At 38.4% G+C, this 16,803-nt stretch overlaps 1 long non-coding RNA gene across 1 annotated transcript; it reads left to right on the top strand.

Annotated features, from left to right (window-relative positions):
• The first annotated feature begins 9,340 nt into the window (after positions 1-9,340).
• Positions 9,341-16,565, top strand: LOC116782794. The gene is made up of 4 exons (XR_004355353.1): positions 9,341-9,384; positions 12,413-12,510; positions 15,348-15,439; positions 16,367-16,565. It is a non-coding gene; the product is annotated as an uncharacterized LOC116782794 (long non-coding RNA).
• The last annotated feature ends 238 nt before the right edge of the window (positions 16,566-16,803 follow it).

The raw sequence follows: 16,803 nt of genomic DNA, 5'->3' as shown, positions 1-16,803 counted from the left end.
ATTTCTCCAGCAGAACTCGCAGTATGAAGAAGCTTCATAGTGTATTATTTTGGCCTGAAAACAGCTTCAACCTCAGGAAAACAAACAAATAAAATCCACTTTCCAATACCACTAAGTCTGGCTGAATGTTAAATATTTAGGGAGTGAATAAACTAAGCATCGAACAAAGAATTCTGTTTTTTTTGCAAATTGCCTGTGAATTAAAATTTACTATGGAAGTTGTTTCAGTGAAATAAAAATAATAAAAATACGCTATCTGATGCCTCTCTTTTGTCACTTCCCTTTCTTTCCTGGTCCACAGGTCTTCCATAGTTTCCTACTTTTGACACTCCTTACAGTTACTATCTCCCGTTCACTTATTTGTCATAGACCTGCAGCTATCTCTTCTGCACAGTAGCAAAGCCTGTAGAGGGATATTATATCTTTTTCATTTCTAGTTCCAATTAGAGGGCACTGAGGCTCACAGTCTCCCTAAAGCCTGTAAACCATAAATAAATTAAGTCATAAATTCAATTAATATTTATATAACTTCCTTTGATTTTAAAATCACATAAAATCTGGGAATCACTCACAGAATTACTGAGTAATAGTGGTGGTACCTCTGAAATCCTACAATGAAGCACTTAGGCAACTTCTCTGGGAAACAGTACTGCCAGGAATAATCCCTACTCTGCCTGGTTTAGATCATGGCTTTAAACTTAAGTCTGATACCTCAGTAAGTTCAGCTGATTCAAAAAAAGTGTTAGCCTACGTAGCAGAGTGCTTTATCCAGCACTTGATTGTTTTGATTTTGATTTTGGTTTTGTTTTTTCCTAAGGAAGTTAATCTGGTCCATTCTACTTTACGTAAAAACGTTCATCCTTACCATGCTTACAGGAGGGCTACCACGGGCTAACAGCGCTCCACAAAGGAAAAAGGATTTTTGGAAACTTAACCACTGTTTTTTGTTTCTATAATGAACTGTTGTGGGCTTTTTCAGTGCTGGTGGAAGCATGCATTTTCATCCCTCATCTGTCATGATGGAGCACAAGATCTGCTTTGATTACTGAAGGATCCTGATTCAGGGTCTGCCACTGGGATGAGACCAAGTGTTAGGCTCTCTGGCTAAACAGGTCAAGGCCTGCACAGCAATAGGAAAACTGGACTCAGGCACTATTACTACCTTCTTGTATCCCCTTCTTCTCAATATATGTCAAAACTGAGAATGGATTATAAATGTTAAAAAGTAGTCTGTAGTGCCTCGCAAAGCTCCCAAACACATTCCTTCAAATGAAGCTATCCCAGGACAAATCCTCCTGAGTAACAGCTCCTTGTTCCTTTCTGACAGTTTGATTCTGACAGAGATAAGCATACAACTGGTGTTTTATTTATGTTGTAGTCCCTATGGTATGTTATCCCAGAGGCTAAACTTTCACTTTACATAATTGTAGAAGGGAAGGGAAACTATAAGCAGATGAAATTAAAAAATGCCTAAAATTTCCCCCTTTCCCTTCAGAAACCAGAATTTTATATAGTAGTTATAGTTAGTGCTAATTCCTTGGAACAAACAAACAATCAACCACAAAACAAAATAAAGAAAAAAGAGCACTTCCTACTTTTTCAATGAAAATAAATAATAGTGAAATAGTTTTGGTGGAAACTAGAGCAACAAGGAAGAGTCACTCTGATTCATTCTTCCCACAGTAAAATAGTTTTGTTGCTGAACAAAGTTAAGCCCGAGATCTTCGCCTGCTTGTTCTCAGTCACAAAGTAGGATATTTGAAAGCTATATGACAATCTCATTTCTAGTTTTGATTCTAAGGAACAATTGAGTGATTTTGCTGAAACCAAAAAAAAAAAAAAGTAAACTAGAAAATTAAATACAAACAATTAAAATTCAACAAAGACTTGACAATCTTAGCTAAAGATGTTGCCAGTAGGCACAGAGATGATGGAATAGTTTAGGCAGATGTATATATATATCTATAGTTGACTAACATTCCTGAACCTGTTATTGACTTATTTTCATTAATACCTGTACTGTAGATTATATTTCAAAAACTCATCAGAGGATAAAAGAAAAACATTTATTGGAAATTATTTGAGAAAATTAAAACTTTTAAAAAGAAGGGAAATATTTTTAATTATAAAATCTTTTTAATTCCTATTAAGAAGTCTTTCTAAAAACTTACTTCATAATCGGTTGCAATCACTTTTAAGATAGCTAGAATTGCTGAAAGTAAGAGCCACTTTTCTTACAGATTAGAAAGGTAGGGAAGTTAAAAAGGATAGAAGAATAGACAAAAGGAGAAGAGTTTCTTTCAGAGGTTGCTTTATAAAACCCTTTTTTTCTTCTCAAAAATAGACTGTGAGGGATTCAATTTTAAATAAAGATTTCAAAGAAAATTGTGAAACTAGTAACTCTGTAAATCTTTATGAAATGTAAGAATTAAGCACTAAAGGATGCATTGTGTTGTGATGACAAAGAGGATGAAGTTGAATGACATCAGCCTAGTAGTAATCTAGTAACAGGCTTTTGTGTTTGCATGGCTTACATGTGTGGAGAACTGAGATAGGCTGTTATAGATAGTAACAGTCATTGCAGTACCCCTACATACACAATGGGTGTATGTAACTTTACATACACAATAATCATTAAACTCACAAGGTCCCTCAGTGGTAGGTCTCACTATAGTTCCATCCACAGACTCAACATTTAGCCTGTAAAAAGTGGCTCATCCAATTTCTATATCTGTCTATTCAGAGAAGAAAATGTAAACACACAGAAATCATTTCAGCAAAAGTGTCTTGATTGCTGCATTATTCTATACAATCACACTAAAGAGATCTTTACTGGACTGAGGGCTGGATATACAGAAATAAAGTTTGGACAAGAGTGCTTCCATAGAAACCCCATCTGCCATTTCACCAGTGTGTCATCTTACTGCTAAGCCTTCTCCAACAATTCATTTGTGTCTGTATTAGCAAACTGAAAAGAGCCAGGGCCCAAGTTCTATTCCAGAGGGTGAATTCATCTTTATTACCTATGGGGAACAATCCTGGGACTGTGCTAGCTGCTGAGATGATTCTGGGCATTTGGCTGAGACACCACCACTTGTCTCAGGCTAAAATTATGTTGGGACTTGTGTTAACAGTTGCAACAATATGTTGCAATGCCAGTGCTTGGACCTATGCCTTGAACCTGCTTAATTTATTAATATAACCCTAACCTTAAAGCCTCAGATTGTTTCTCAGATTCAAATTTGTCACCTTTTCCCACAGCATTCTCCTGAAGAAATTGGCTGCTACTGAACCCCAGCGTTCAGTACTGGGGCCAGTCCTGTTCAATATCTTTATTGATGTTTTGGATGAGGGCATTCAGTACATCCTCAGTAAGTTTGCAGACAACACCAAGTCAGGTGGAAGTGTCAACCTGCTGGAGGGTAGAAAGGCTCTACAAAGGTATTTTGACAGACAGGATTGATGAGCTGAGGACAACAGTATGGAGATCAACAAAGCCAAGTACGAGGCCCTGCACTTGGGTCGCAACAACCTCATGTATTGCTACAGGCTGAGGGCAGAGTGGCTTCAGAACTGCTCAGCAGAAAGGGACTTGAGGGTGCTGGTTGACAGTCAGAGGAATATGAGCTGGCAGCGTCCCCAGGTGACCAAGAAGGCAAATGACATCTTGGCCTGTATCAAGAATAATGTGTCCAGCAGGACTAGGGAAGTGATTCTTCTGCTGTATTTGGCACCAGTGAGGCTGCACCTCAAGTATTGTGTTTAGTTCTGGGCCCCTCACTTCAAAACAGACATCAAGGTGAACGGTCTAGAAAAAATACCTTTGAGGAGTGTCTGAGGGAACTGGAGTTGTTTGGTCTGGAGAGGACTGAGGAAGGTCAGGTTAGATCTCATTGTGCTCTACAACTACCTGAAAGGAGGCAGCAGTAAGGTGGGGGTCAGTCTCTTCTACCATGTCTTAAGTGAAAGAACAAGAGGAAATGGCCTCAAGTTGCATCAGGAGAAATTAAGGTTAGATATCAGAAATTATTTTTTCTCTGAAAGAGTCGTTAGGTATTGGAGTAATTAAGGGGTTTATAGCAGGTCTGTTAGCTCCCAGGATGAAGATATCGACTGGGCAAACTTTCGAGTGTATCCTTGATGATAAGGAAGTCAGTATGCAGCCCTAATGGAGAAAATAAAGGCAGACTGTAAAGTTGGTAGGCCTAGGATGTGGGAACTGCAATAAGGCCTTGAGCTTTGCCAAATGTATCACCAGTAGAACCTAGCCAATGAAAACGCTGTTGCTTGCTTACGCAAAATAAGGATACTGCTTGCTGCTAGAAGGGGTATAAAAAAGTATATGAGAAAATAAAGAGAAATTCAGACATCTAGCCCTGTGATTTCCTTCCCCAGCTGCTCTACACTATTTATCCTCCCCAGTCCTGACTGCATACTCTTCTCAATATGTTAAGCTTCAGAATAAAGAAGTAGCATGGTAAAATGTATCAGTTTCTCTTTGCTGACCTGTCTACATATAGCACAATCATCACAAAAAACTGTCTTAGACGACTTCCTTTCCCGTATTGAGTGGTTGCTGGAAGATTTCAGGTATCTTGGCAAACCACTGCCTGTGGATTCTTCAGTCTTAACAAATAGAGTGGGAATGGACAGATATTCCAATTAAATCTAAATGTACGTGATACCAGGAAAGAATGAACTGGAAGCTATCCCCAGCCCTCACCCCAAAAATAAATCTAAACCCAAAAGCTCAGCATTTACTTGCTCAGAATTCATTAATAAAAAATTATATAGAATGGAATCAAGGGAAATGTTGACCTTGAAATTACTGTCTTTGGCTCCTCTGATAAGCAAAAGCTGCTTTGTAACTTTTCCCATACTACATTATTTTTCCTCCTTGTTTCTTGCTGTTGCATAAGCAGTGACATTGGAAGGCCAAAGGTCCAAATGGCACATGCAGATGCAAGTCATGCATCGCAAGGGTTATACTTGTAAAAAGGCAAAGGTTGATGAATCTCACACAATCCATCCTCTTTATCTAGCTCTAAAGTACTTTATTCATTTAGTGATCCTCTTCCCATATACACTGCAGATGCACTATTATATTTGTCTAGCATATGATAGGTCAATCTCATGCTCAAAGTCAATACGAAAACCAATTCAAAAAAGGCCACATGGACATCCAGAGGTTTTCTGGTTTTCCCCTCAGTCTATAAGATCATACACAGAGAAATTCCCATGAAAATTATGATTTTTTTTTCATGAAAGTGCTGTGTAATAATTTTTTGTCTCCGGATTTTTTTCCATTTCCTTCCTTGACCTTCATTTTATCTCTGCATCTTGCTCTTGGTGTGTATGCAGTGCTTAGCTGTCACTGTCCAGTGCAATCAAAAAAGGACATACTGTGTCTTGACACAGTATACGTAGGTGCCTCAAGGTGCACAGCTTTCAGCTTCTCACTCTTCCTCCAAATGCCAATGACTTCTGGGTCCCTAAGCCTCATATTAGCTCATTTTAGTGCCTAGCAATCGTGCCCCTCCTGAAATCACAATCCTAATCACAGAACATCCCATCACCACACTCTAACTACTAACCTTTAATTGTTTGAATGGCACAAGAGGTATTTTCAGTAAGACCCTTTTTCTGGACTTGGGAACATGATATTACCAGGTCCTCTCCTTTATGAGGTCTGGTACTGGTTTGTGGAAGAGAGAAGAGGGCTTCATGTAGCTATTTCACACATTGATCACAAGAGCAGAGTGTACAATAGGCTAAATTTCTGGGCATTTTTGTGTTCTTTCTTTATTGTAAAACTGATGTTGGCTTTCTCTCTTTCTTTTCTCCCCAAATATATTTAGCTGTTGAGAGAAAAGGAAACACCCTGTCTGTTTCTGTTATCATAATGGACAAAACAGTCCCAGGCAAGGTTCTGGAAGGCAGAGCTGAAACTTGCCAAAAAGTTGTTAATTCTTTCATCACTGTGGAACTCTCGGCCCTTTCCTCAGTCACAAAAAAAAAAAGAAATTATTAGCTGAGGAAACAATGGCCAGTGACAATTCTGTGATCTGTAGTTTCCAGAATCCTAAATATGCCATGACCGTTATGAGAAGAAATTATTTGTTCCATTGTCATAAGGAAACAGCCCAAACCTGTAAAGGTGGGAAATGTTGATTAACCTTTATGAGGGAAAGCACTGGAGTGAAGTCCATCATCATTGTGCAATAAGCTTCAGAAAAAGACTGCAGTTAGAGGAGGCAACATATATTTTGGAGTTATTTTATATAAGATCCTCATATTACTATGCGATAGTGTTCGCATGATATGCTCTAATGAACTCCAAGTGACACCACAGTAGAGTCCCAGTGCAGTCCCATGAGTTACACCTTTGTTCAACCAAAAAGATTTTTCTTCTGCAGACCTTGGTGACCTTCCTCCCTGAGCATAAAATGGTTAGTAGTCTGATAACTGGTCAAAGTGACAGAAGCTCTCCACCATTTTGCAGAGCAGATCATTGTGTGATCATTTGCAGCAAGTCAGGAAGGCGTGTCTTCTTCACTTTTAGAGACATAAGTAGAAATAGTCCTGTCCTAGTATGCCTATCATGCACTTTGCTTTTAAATTCATGGTCTTGCCAGATAGTTAAACTGAACAAAAAATTTGTGTGTGGAAGGTTTCTGAAGTGGAAGTGTGGCTTCTGAGACAAAAAGAAAGTAAATGTGACATTTGGACTGGCCGTCTGGGGATGTGAGTGCCAATCCAAACCTAATCATTTGGAGAGGAATCATAGCTGGTAGGACAACTCTTTCTCCCTGAGATGCCCATAGGAGGCTTTGCAAGAAGAAATGTCTGTATGACTGTCATGGGACAAGGGAAAGGCTGGGTCCCAAAATGTGAAATCTCCCAGGACCTTGAGAATAGCACAGAGATCATTTTGCTGTCTGCGTATTCCATATGCATCTTTTGTGAGATGCTTTCCAGTAACATAAGGGTTACCTAGATGATAATCTTGCAGAAATCTTCAGTACAGGAAGGCTGTGCTCAATTTCTAAGGTTTCTTTTCAGTATAGTGTCAGAGGAAAGCTCTGTATATGTCATCTTCTTTTTCTACTTCTTCTGCTTATATATATATTTTATTTTCCCCTACCAATTATTTTAAGAGACACCAAATACTCATCTCAGAAAAAGTGTGATAATCTGACTGTGCTGCATCATTTCACCATGAGTCTATTACCCCAAAAATGGATGGACAGTCCATTTCACAGTAAAATTTGTTCTGACATTATTCATTAACCAGATCTTGTCACTATGGATTAGATGCTTCTGATTTTAATTTACTGACAGAGGTTTTTTTCTGTATTTATTTTACTCTTCTCTCTATGCTACTGAATTTAGACAAAATAGGACATAGTGAAATCAGTATATATTGTTTATTATGGTGATATTTGGCTTAAAAGTAAGTATTTTCTCTCTGAGAGTTAGTAAAAAATTATTCTCTGTGCAAAAATAGGTGACATAGAAAGAAAATTATTTTTCACAGGAAGTTGAAAGATGTTGATACACATTTTCTATGATACACAATGAAATAAAATTCTAAGATGTTAAAATTACTAACAAAATTATATTATGAGTGAAAATTGTCTTATTTAAATGTCTACACAGCTGAAATATTTTGCTTAAGTCTGAGTTTTTTTGTTTAGTAAAAATGCTTTTTTGCAAAGAAAAAATCCCACTCCTTTCCAAAATACTTAGGATATGATTCATTTCATGTTTTAATCAAGATCACCAGCATGTAAACACTTTTAATTGTTTTCGTTTTAAGAATTGCGTATGCTTTTACTGAGAGAACACTCATTTTAAAGGAAAAAATTTCTAATCAGATTCATAAGAATATACAGGATGCATCATTCCACCTTTATATTATATCAGTCAGGCTAACTTGCTCAGACTGCTTTGGTGCTAAAGAAATTATCTGTCCCACTAGTTGGAACCTACCCTCTGAACCCATTCACACTGACGTGATACTGGGGAGGTAATAACCAGCTCTGCTGGGACTTGTATTTTAAGCAAGTTCAGGAAAATAATTTGCTTTCCTTCCTTACTGTATGGATTATGACCTGATTATATTTCTACTATATGAATTTTAAATGACACAGTAAAGATAAGCATGACTCCGAATTACAGGATACAGCATAGAAGAACTTGGCAAAGTGTCTTTGAAATATGTATAATTTCCTGTATAATTTCCTGCTTTTTGTGCTTGAAAACTGCAGTAGGCATAGTCTCCATATGCTGCTCTGTTCCATATACAGGACATGATGTACAATTCCAACTTCAATTTAGAGGTGTTCTGCTAATAAAGGATAATGAGATACCATTACATAGCAATATAATTCATGAAAAGGCATGACATAAAGGCTTGCAAAAGAAGTGAAACAAATAAGTGAGCCAACAAGAGCAACGAAAAAAATCCTCCTTCTACAACTTTGTTTTCCATGGTCTACCCTTGAAATTAAATCAAAATCACGGAAAGCACTAATACTGAAACATTGTGGACCAGCTGTTTCTAACAGCTGACTAATTAGTCTGTATAGCCAGTAAATCAAAAATATTTGTTACCATTTAGGCAAAGTAATCGTACAGGAATCTGCATGTCAGTACAGTAAACTTTGTCTGAAATAGGGGGATGTGTCCTGCTTGAAGCAGCAGGTCTCTGCAAAGTGTGCTAGAGGGGAGAGAGAGCCCAACCCACACCTGAGTTGCACCGTTTCCCTTATCAACACCCTACCCCAGCTGTCCACTCTTGCTTTAGATTGATAGGAGCAAATCTCCAAAGCCCCAAGGGTCCACTAGCTCCTATCTTTTCCTGATTTCTTAGTGATGCGAACTGAGGCTGGAAAACAGGAAGGGGGAAAGGAATGCGTGCTAACTAGAAGTTGCTACAGGAAAGTATCTTTCTGTGGCCCTGGCAACACACCTAATATTTTCCACATCAAACAAATCTTTATTGTTTGACACAGGACTCAAGTTAATCCCTCCCTGGAAACCTAAAGTGACAGGAAAGGATTTGATGTTGCAGCTTTATCCGTTGCATGACTAGCTATACCTTATATAGTGCACATCCTTCTTGCACCTATTTTTTTTTTTTTAATATATCCAGAAGTTGCCAAATTGCTTATACTGTAATAATTTCATCATGATTTGGGATGGATCAGGACTGCAGAAAATGAGGCTGAACCTGTAACAGTGCTACAGCTGAGTTTTGAATATCTTAGGTGATACATCATAATGAGGGAGTTGTGTGCGATTGTGTCAAGAACAAGAGACTGGCCCACCCGCAAGACTCTCCCCCACTGCAGTGCCCTGGTAGGTGAAAAGCCTAAACAGGTCAGTACTCAGACTGAACATGCTGAAACTCTCTCCTAGCCTTTGGATCCGCACGTCCTTCTGGGGAACTAGAGATGAGGAAGAGAAGTGGAGTGGTGCTTTCCTTGATCTAGATCCCTTGTGGACTTGGGATGTGATTATGATACTCCCTGAGACTTGTGGAGTGGAAAACAAACTTTATCTCGCAGGGCTCAATAACACTCTAAGTTCTGGGATGGTTGATAATCTTTGGTGCTAATATTGCCTTTTGTTCTACATTTGCACAGACCCTATCCAAATGGGGTTCAGTACATGGTCAAGATTTTGAAGTACAAGAGAAATGCAAATGAGTAAGAGTTGTAGTATTATTGCTTAGGACAATTTTAGAAGGAAGGTGTGGACTCTGTAGTTGTGCACACTCAGGTAGATCTTTGGTCTTGACCATGCCGGTGTTAAGACAGCTAAGGGATGAGGTAGCAGGTCCCTCACTGATTACTCTTGCTAAGCAGGGTAGAGAACAGTAAGGAATCACCTCTTTAAAGCCAGCTGAAATGTAGTCAGGTAACAGTTTGCCAAGAAAACTTTGGGAATGGGTAAATGACTCCAAACATGTGTGACAGAACTTACGGCAATGTCTGTGGTTGTAATGGAGGTGAAGTTATGAGGTAGTTTGGGACTACTGCTGTTACAGAACACCTTTACGTCTGTGTAACTATATGTGACCAGTGACCTTAACCAGTAAGGAAAAGATAGCTGAGTTGCCTTCACTGTACAGCTGTGTCATGGTTTGAGATAGCCTAAAATCCAATTTTCTACCTCCATTCCCCCTCCCACATCTCAACCCAATGTGAGATGGGTTTTACCAGACAAAACACAACCAGACTTAAAGTGGGGGAAAGGGAATATATTACAGTGACTGTACAAATAAATACTACAATACATTATACACACAACTACAACTATCTCTACCATGACATAAGTATTTACAATGGATCAGATCTCTTCTCCCCTCCAAATAAAAGTCCAGGAGGGAAAGAAGGACAGATCCCTTCCAGTCTCTCAGGGCAGCAGCTTCTTCAGAGTAGCAGTCACTAAGCAGCAGCATCTTCTAAGGCAGCAGGTTCTCTCTCTCTTCTGTTTCTCGCAGCAGCTGATAGCTGGATCTCTGCCAGCACACATGAGGGGGAATCCAAGCCCCTCGCAGCCCTGTCGTCAACCAACCAAGGGGTCTTTCGTGGTCTTCGTAACCCCAGACAAAGGTTGTTTCACCACGTCATATCACGAAGCACAGGGGGGTCTTCGTGACGGTCTGGTATCTTCAGGAGATTCAAGCTCCTTGCAGGGCCTCTGTGCCCTGTCTCAAGCTGCGAGCTTCTTTGTAGCTTGCAGCAAGGGAGGGCCTCAAGGTCAACCTCCACACACCGTCCTGGCTGAGCTCTCAGGACGACCGAGCTCCTTAGCTCCTTTACTCCATCTAGGACTTCTAATCAGTAAGAGTCCACCCCCTCCATTTTTGGAGGGATCTCCAACGAGGTTTAGGGGAGTTTTGCAGTCCTTACCCCCAAGCTTTCTCTCTGTAGAAACTTAGTTCTGTTCTCTGCTGCCGGTTCTCTACATCAGCTTGAGCAGCTCTGAGTCTTCCTTGGCTGCATGCTGTTTCTGCTGCTTCCCTGGTTCAGGCCTTATCAGTTGGCTTTTAGCCATAACCTCTGGACACTGCCGCCGCTTCTGCTCTGTCTCTGCTCACTCACGATGGAAAACATCCCCCAGCTCACAGCTACAGACACATAGTCCAGCTTAACACTGTTCCAAGTCTCTGTAGCCCCCAGCTGGGGCAGGGGGGGGGGCCAAAAGGCCCCGAGGGGCTCAGAGCCCCTTCCTCGTGGCTCACAACATGGCTACTACTTCTAACCTAAAACTACAACTCTTCTCTTCCATTTGGTTGTGGTATGTTTACATTTTTGCAGGAGCGCTCATTGGACAGAATTTCAAAACTTCCAGGGGTTTCCACCCCTTGGGGTCTACCACTTTTCTTATCCTCTGGGGGAAAACAAAGTCCAAACCACTACAAGCTGACATGTGGTTCTCTGTTTTGGCCTTTCCACAGTGGGATCCAAGACACAGTGAAAACGGTCCACCAGTAATTCTTCTTCTGTTGAGGAAGTTTCTGTGCCATTAAAGCGGAGTAATACTGATAGAAAATGTTAACTATAGAAACAGTCATGTAAAAGTAGTTGTTCTTTCATTGAGAAAAATTATTTCAGGGAAGATTATCAAATGTAACATATTAAGACAGAAGAACAGTGGCCAGAAAACAAATCTCTTTCCGAGATTGTCTTTAGGTTCCTTGTTATGTAGTTCCAGGTCTGTTAAACTACATGCTATCTTGCTGAGTAATTTCTGCTCTGCCTTTGTTCATAAAACTACTGTAAAAGAGAAAAAAAAAATCACTCTTTGAATCTTATTTTTAGTCCTACTGGGAATTCTCAAGCTGCAGAGGAATAACAGTTCTTTTTCTCATCTGGAAGTTTTGAGAATTATTTTTGTAAATTTAAACATTATATTAAGAGAATTAAACACCTACATCACGGTGAGATGAGCTTCATGCCTTTAAACAGGTGAAAAACAGTCAAAAGTAAAAATAAAATAAATTCAAATGTAAGACAACATTAAAGAGTGTAATAGAACAAATACCTTATGAGATGGATTTAAGTGCCATAATTTGCAGTGAAGGTAGCATAGCCTTCATCTACACAAAATTCAACCAGACATTGGAACAGGAGAAAACCTTCCACGAGATTTACAGCAGTGGTTAAATGGACCCTTTGTAATAAAACAAAATACAACCTTGTACCTTAGAGCCAGTGCTGGGGCAAATGTGTCTATATAGGTACAGATGACTCCATTAAACACTTCAAAGACAAAGAGCATTTTACTTCTACTTTTATATCTTGATGGGAATTTTTTGTCAAAATGCCATTGCATGAGAAAATGCTGTTTTGCTAAAATTCTTTGAATGATTTTAAAACATCTGCTTGAAATGTCTTAGATTCAGTGGATATTCACCGAATCTGAGTGAAAGTTCCAGAAAATGCTTAGTGGGACTGGTCAGACTTGCTGATTGTAAGATGGAGTCTTTAGCCATAGGTGAGTTGATTGAGAGGTCTCTAAGCTGAGGACCTCAAAAAAGCAAGTTTTTATATCCACATTTTACTTAAAAATAAGTATTTAAGAAACCTTTAGACTAAATCTGAAGAATTTATATTCCAGATCTATACTATTCCATATTATATCTATCTTCCATCTTTCCCTTCCCTTACAGATGATAATGGATTATGAGCTATTGTGTGAGAAAGTAGACTTGAACATAATTTTACGATGGAAAATCAGGCGTTCTTATTATTGTGTGCCAGAGCAAGTGCTCAAAAAGACTTTTTCACCTGATGATACAGATGTGTCTCTGCAATGGTGGTGGTGAGTTCTCCAGGACACAGCTATGAAGCAGGGGTGGGTTGGCTCTTTAGCATCCAATCTCATAAAGTGAGGACTCTAAAAATAAGATTAGGCTTAGGAGGGCCATGACTGGAGAAAACTAAGTGAAGCAGCATTAATGCACCTGAACAGTGTGTACATCTGCAAAACACTTGTTCCTTTTCCTGTTCAGTAACATCACTGACTTACAGAAGTGGAGGAAGACAAGAGACCTCATGAGATCTTTCACTCCAAGTGTCATTTCCTTCCATTCTGGGTGCACAACACAAAAAGTAGAGCAGATTTTGCACAGTATGCACCAGGGCTCAGGGCAAGCTCCAAGAGTCAGCAAAAGAAAAATGTGTGAGAGATGACTCTTTCCATTTGCTGGCTCCTACCTGAGCTGCTGACTTAGAATAAGGTCTGAAATGGGTGCCTTATGCAGCAACAAAATGTGGCCAGCATCTATTCACCTCTGTGTAATATGGTCTCCTGGCTTCCTCTGAATTTCTGTCAGCTCAATTAGCCTATTATTTGGGAAATGAAAATGTAGGCTGGCAAAGACCCCTTGAAAGATGGTTCACTTCTGACTGTGGCTATCACTTGACTGGACTTTGAATAGGCCATCTGGAAGTACTTTGCTCTAAACTTTTCTTTAAAATGACCTACTTGAGAAGCTCCATTGTACTTTTGCGTCATCTATTATAGTGTGTCATGATCCTGATAGTGAGAACATCTTCCCTAATATTTAACCCAGATCTCCTTTGTCATATGTTATGATGTTTGCTAGTTGTGCTGTCCCACACAGACACAGGGAACAACTGATTACTGTCTTGTTTTCAAATCCTTTATATAGATTAGAAGAGAGCTTTATGTCTACTCTAAGATAAACAAACTCAACTCTTTTAGTCTTTTCCCACTGGTCATGCTTTCTTAGACCATTATTATTGTTTCTAATTTCTACTAAACTCACTGAAATCTCACACTACATACTTTGCAAAGTGTTTTTTCCAAAAAATAGTGTAGGGATACAGCCAAAAGGGGGTTGCCATTGTACAGAGGAGACCTGTTTTGTTGTAAGTTTGACACGGTGTTTCGTTGGATATCAGGGAAAGAATGTTTGTAATTTTTCATACATGTAAAATGTTAAAAAATATGATGGGGAAATTTGGGGAAAAATCAAAATTATCTTTATTAGAAAGACAAGAAGCATTTAGATTTTAGCAATGAATTTAGAAGAATCTCGGCTCTGAAAATTGTCCTTGTTAAATCATATTCAATGTCACAATTGTTTACATAAGCAAGGATAATTAGTACATCTGCAATCACTTTTACTGGCAGTCTATGAAAGAGCTGAATGCTTCAACTTCAGCTCTTTATAAAGTAAAGAATAAGTCAATGTTATGTAATCTAAACTATAAATATTGAACACAAAATTACCAATTAATGTTAGGTACTAATAGGTCTCTAGGAATAATAATAATAAAAAATTACAGCATTCTAATTTTAAGCAAAGTTATTAACTAAGAGTTGGGTTTGCAGAATCTTCATTAGAACATCATTTTTTTCAGCATATATTTTGTGCTGTAAATACTAAACAAATATTGACTAACTCTGAGTGAAATAGCAGTAAAATTTTTACAGCAGTAAAATTAATTCCTGGAACTACCACAGAGAGCTTAAAAATAAAAGGAATGCATTATCAAGGGAACAATTTCTCCTGATGGCAACTTTTACTTTATTTCCAGTACCTGCCCTTCATGTACTGGAAAATTCTCTTCCATAATTGCTTCTTTAATATTGGTATGAAGACTCTTCAAGGTACCTTGGCAGTCATTTCTTTCACAGTTATTTTTATTACAAGTAATAGTATCCCACTTGATTTCCAGGATTAGCCCCAATTTGATTCTCTTTCATATGACCCACAGTCTGTTGTACCTTAATAATGTTATTTTAAAGGATGCCTAAGAGGTTTCTGATATTCAGAAGGCCTACTCATTGGCAGGATTTTTTCCTTCTGAAGAAATTAGTACGTATAGTTATTTTGAATGTGGATGAGCTTTTATATGTGTTTAAGCAAAACCATTGATACTGTAACAATTCACTTTCTTGTAATAGCTATTTGATAGAGAAATTTAAATGAATAATGTCTTTGCTGTGTGTCTTTAGAATAGCTGATCTTCTCTGATTTATATCAATGACTATGTAAATATTCCTCAAACCTGCAACATTTCTTCTAGATGTTTCCTGTGATGAAATGTTCTAACCTCAATTCTTTTTTGTTCTGTTACAGATATCTCTTTCAAAAAATGTCCTAGTTCTTGATGTTGAATATTTTACCTCTATTTTGTGAACCCTCTTCATTTTAAGATTAGAAAAAATAGCCCTCTGAAACAGACAATATGGGCCAAGTCATTCCTTTAGGGTATTATTTTAGACAGCTGCATAGCAAATAAGCAAAGTAAGGCTTATTTACACACAGCCATTGAAGCATTCATTCCACTGATTTATAGGACACCAAAAGGTCTTTGAGACACAGAACAAGCGATTTTGAGCTGAAGTTGAAAGAGAGGATTTTCTATTCTGCCCACCACCAGCCCCAAAGGTATTAAAAAAATCAATTGTAGGATTTTTTGCCAGAACAGATAAATACAGTACAGTCCTACATCCTGGATAATATTGATCTCAGATGCTGAGTCTCCATTTTTCAAACTGTAATCATAATAAGCATTTGCAAAGGTCTTAATAATATAGTATTTTGAAATTGCTTCTTTAAAAGGTAAAACATGCATATTTGTTTTTAATTAAACTGTGAAGGCTGTGCTGTGACTAATGCTACCAAATGTTTTTGATAGTGAAATGGGCTAAATGTTAACGTGCTGATCTGGGGAGACCAAAGGGGGCATAATTTCCATAAGCATTGAAGATATTCTGATACCATTGAATGTTTTATTGATATTCAGCATTTCTTAATTTAATCTGCTTTTAATTAAAAACAATTACACCTCTGAGTATGTGAGCTAGTTATACAAGCTCTCACATATAGGTATTTCCAGAAAGTTCTAGGTCTTACAGTAAGATGAAACCTCCAGGATCTGGAGATGCCTATTTTTCCTTATTGTTTGTAGGGGAACCTTTGATTTTCAGTTAGCACCACAACCTGACATAAACCAAACAGCAGTCTAATAAGTTATGAAATTAAATGATAGCTTTGTGGAATTTATTTTGCTTAGCATCCATAAATGTTCAAATTGCAACTGTAACAAGAAGAAAATAGCAAGAAGACTTAGATGGTGATATTAGTATTAATAGTGTCAATTATATGGTTGGAATATCATGATTTCTGAGTTTCAAAAAAATATAAATTTTTGAATTGGAAAAAGTTCAGAAGGACGTCAAATAATTGGCACTTATTTGAACTCTGGAAAATTTCCTTGTATTGACACACTCATAAATATCAGTCTATTTAGCCTATGCAAAGCAAAGGTTAAGAAGCAATGTGCTCTTAGAATTTATGATCTCTTCTACCAAGCCAGGATGACCAGCAGATCAAGGTCAACAAGCTTGTCAAGAACACAACTTAAGCAAATGGAGAAGAGGCTGCCAATGACACCTGGTTACAGTTGTAGAGACCAATCTGACTCCTCTTTTTTGGGTTTAGAGTCCTCCTTGTGCTGCTACTGTGTTGGAGATGGTTAAGCGAGGAAGCAGAGTCCAAGAGAGGAGTTCTTGGAGGGTTTTTTTTTTGGAGCAGCAGATCCATTTTTTCAAAAATAAAGATAATAATTGGTATATTGAAGACTACAGAAGTGCCTCTTGCTTGGCTACAGGCTGTAGACATGCAATGCTACATCTAGCCTGCAGGTACTGGAGCTTTGATAAGTCCAGGGCAAGGGATGGGGCAGCTGTCTATGACAGTACCTGTTTCTTTCAATTAAATCGAAAGTGTTTCTCTCTTCCCACTCCCCC

Source organism: Chiroxiphia lanceolata, chromosome 2, assembly GCF_009829145.1.
Source record: "Chiroxiphia lanceolata isolate bChiLan1 chromosome 2, bChiLan1.pri, whole genome shotgun sequence".
NCBI classification, from domain to species: Eukaryota; Metazoa; Chordata; class Aves; order Passeriformes; family Pipridae; genus Chiroxiphia; species Chiroxiphia lanceolata.
This window is presented reverse-complemented; position numbering and strand designations above follow the sequence as displayed.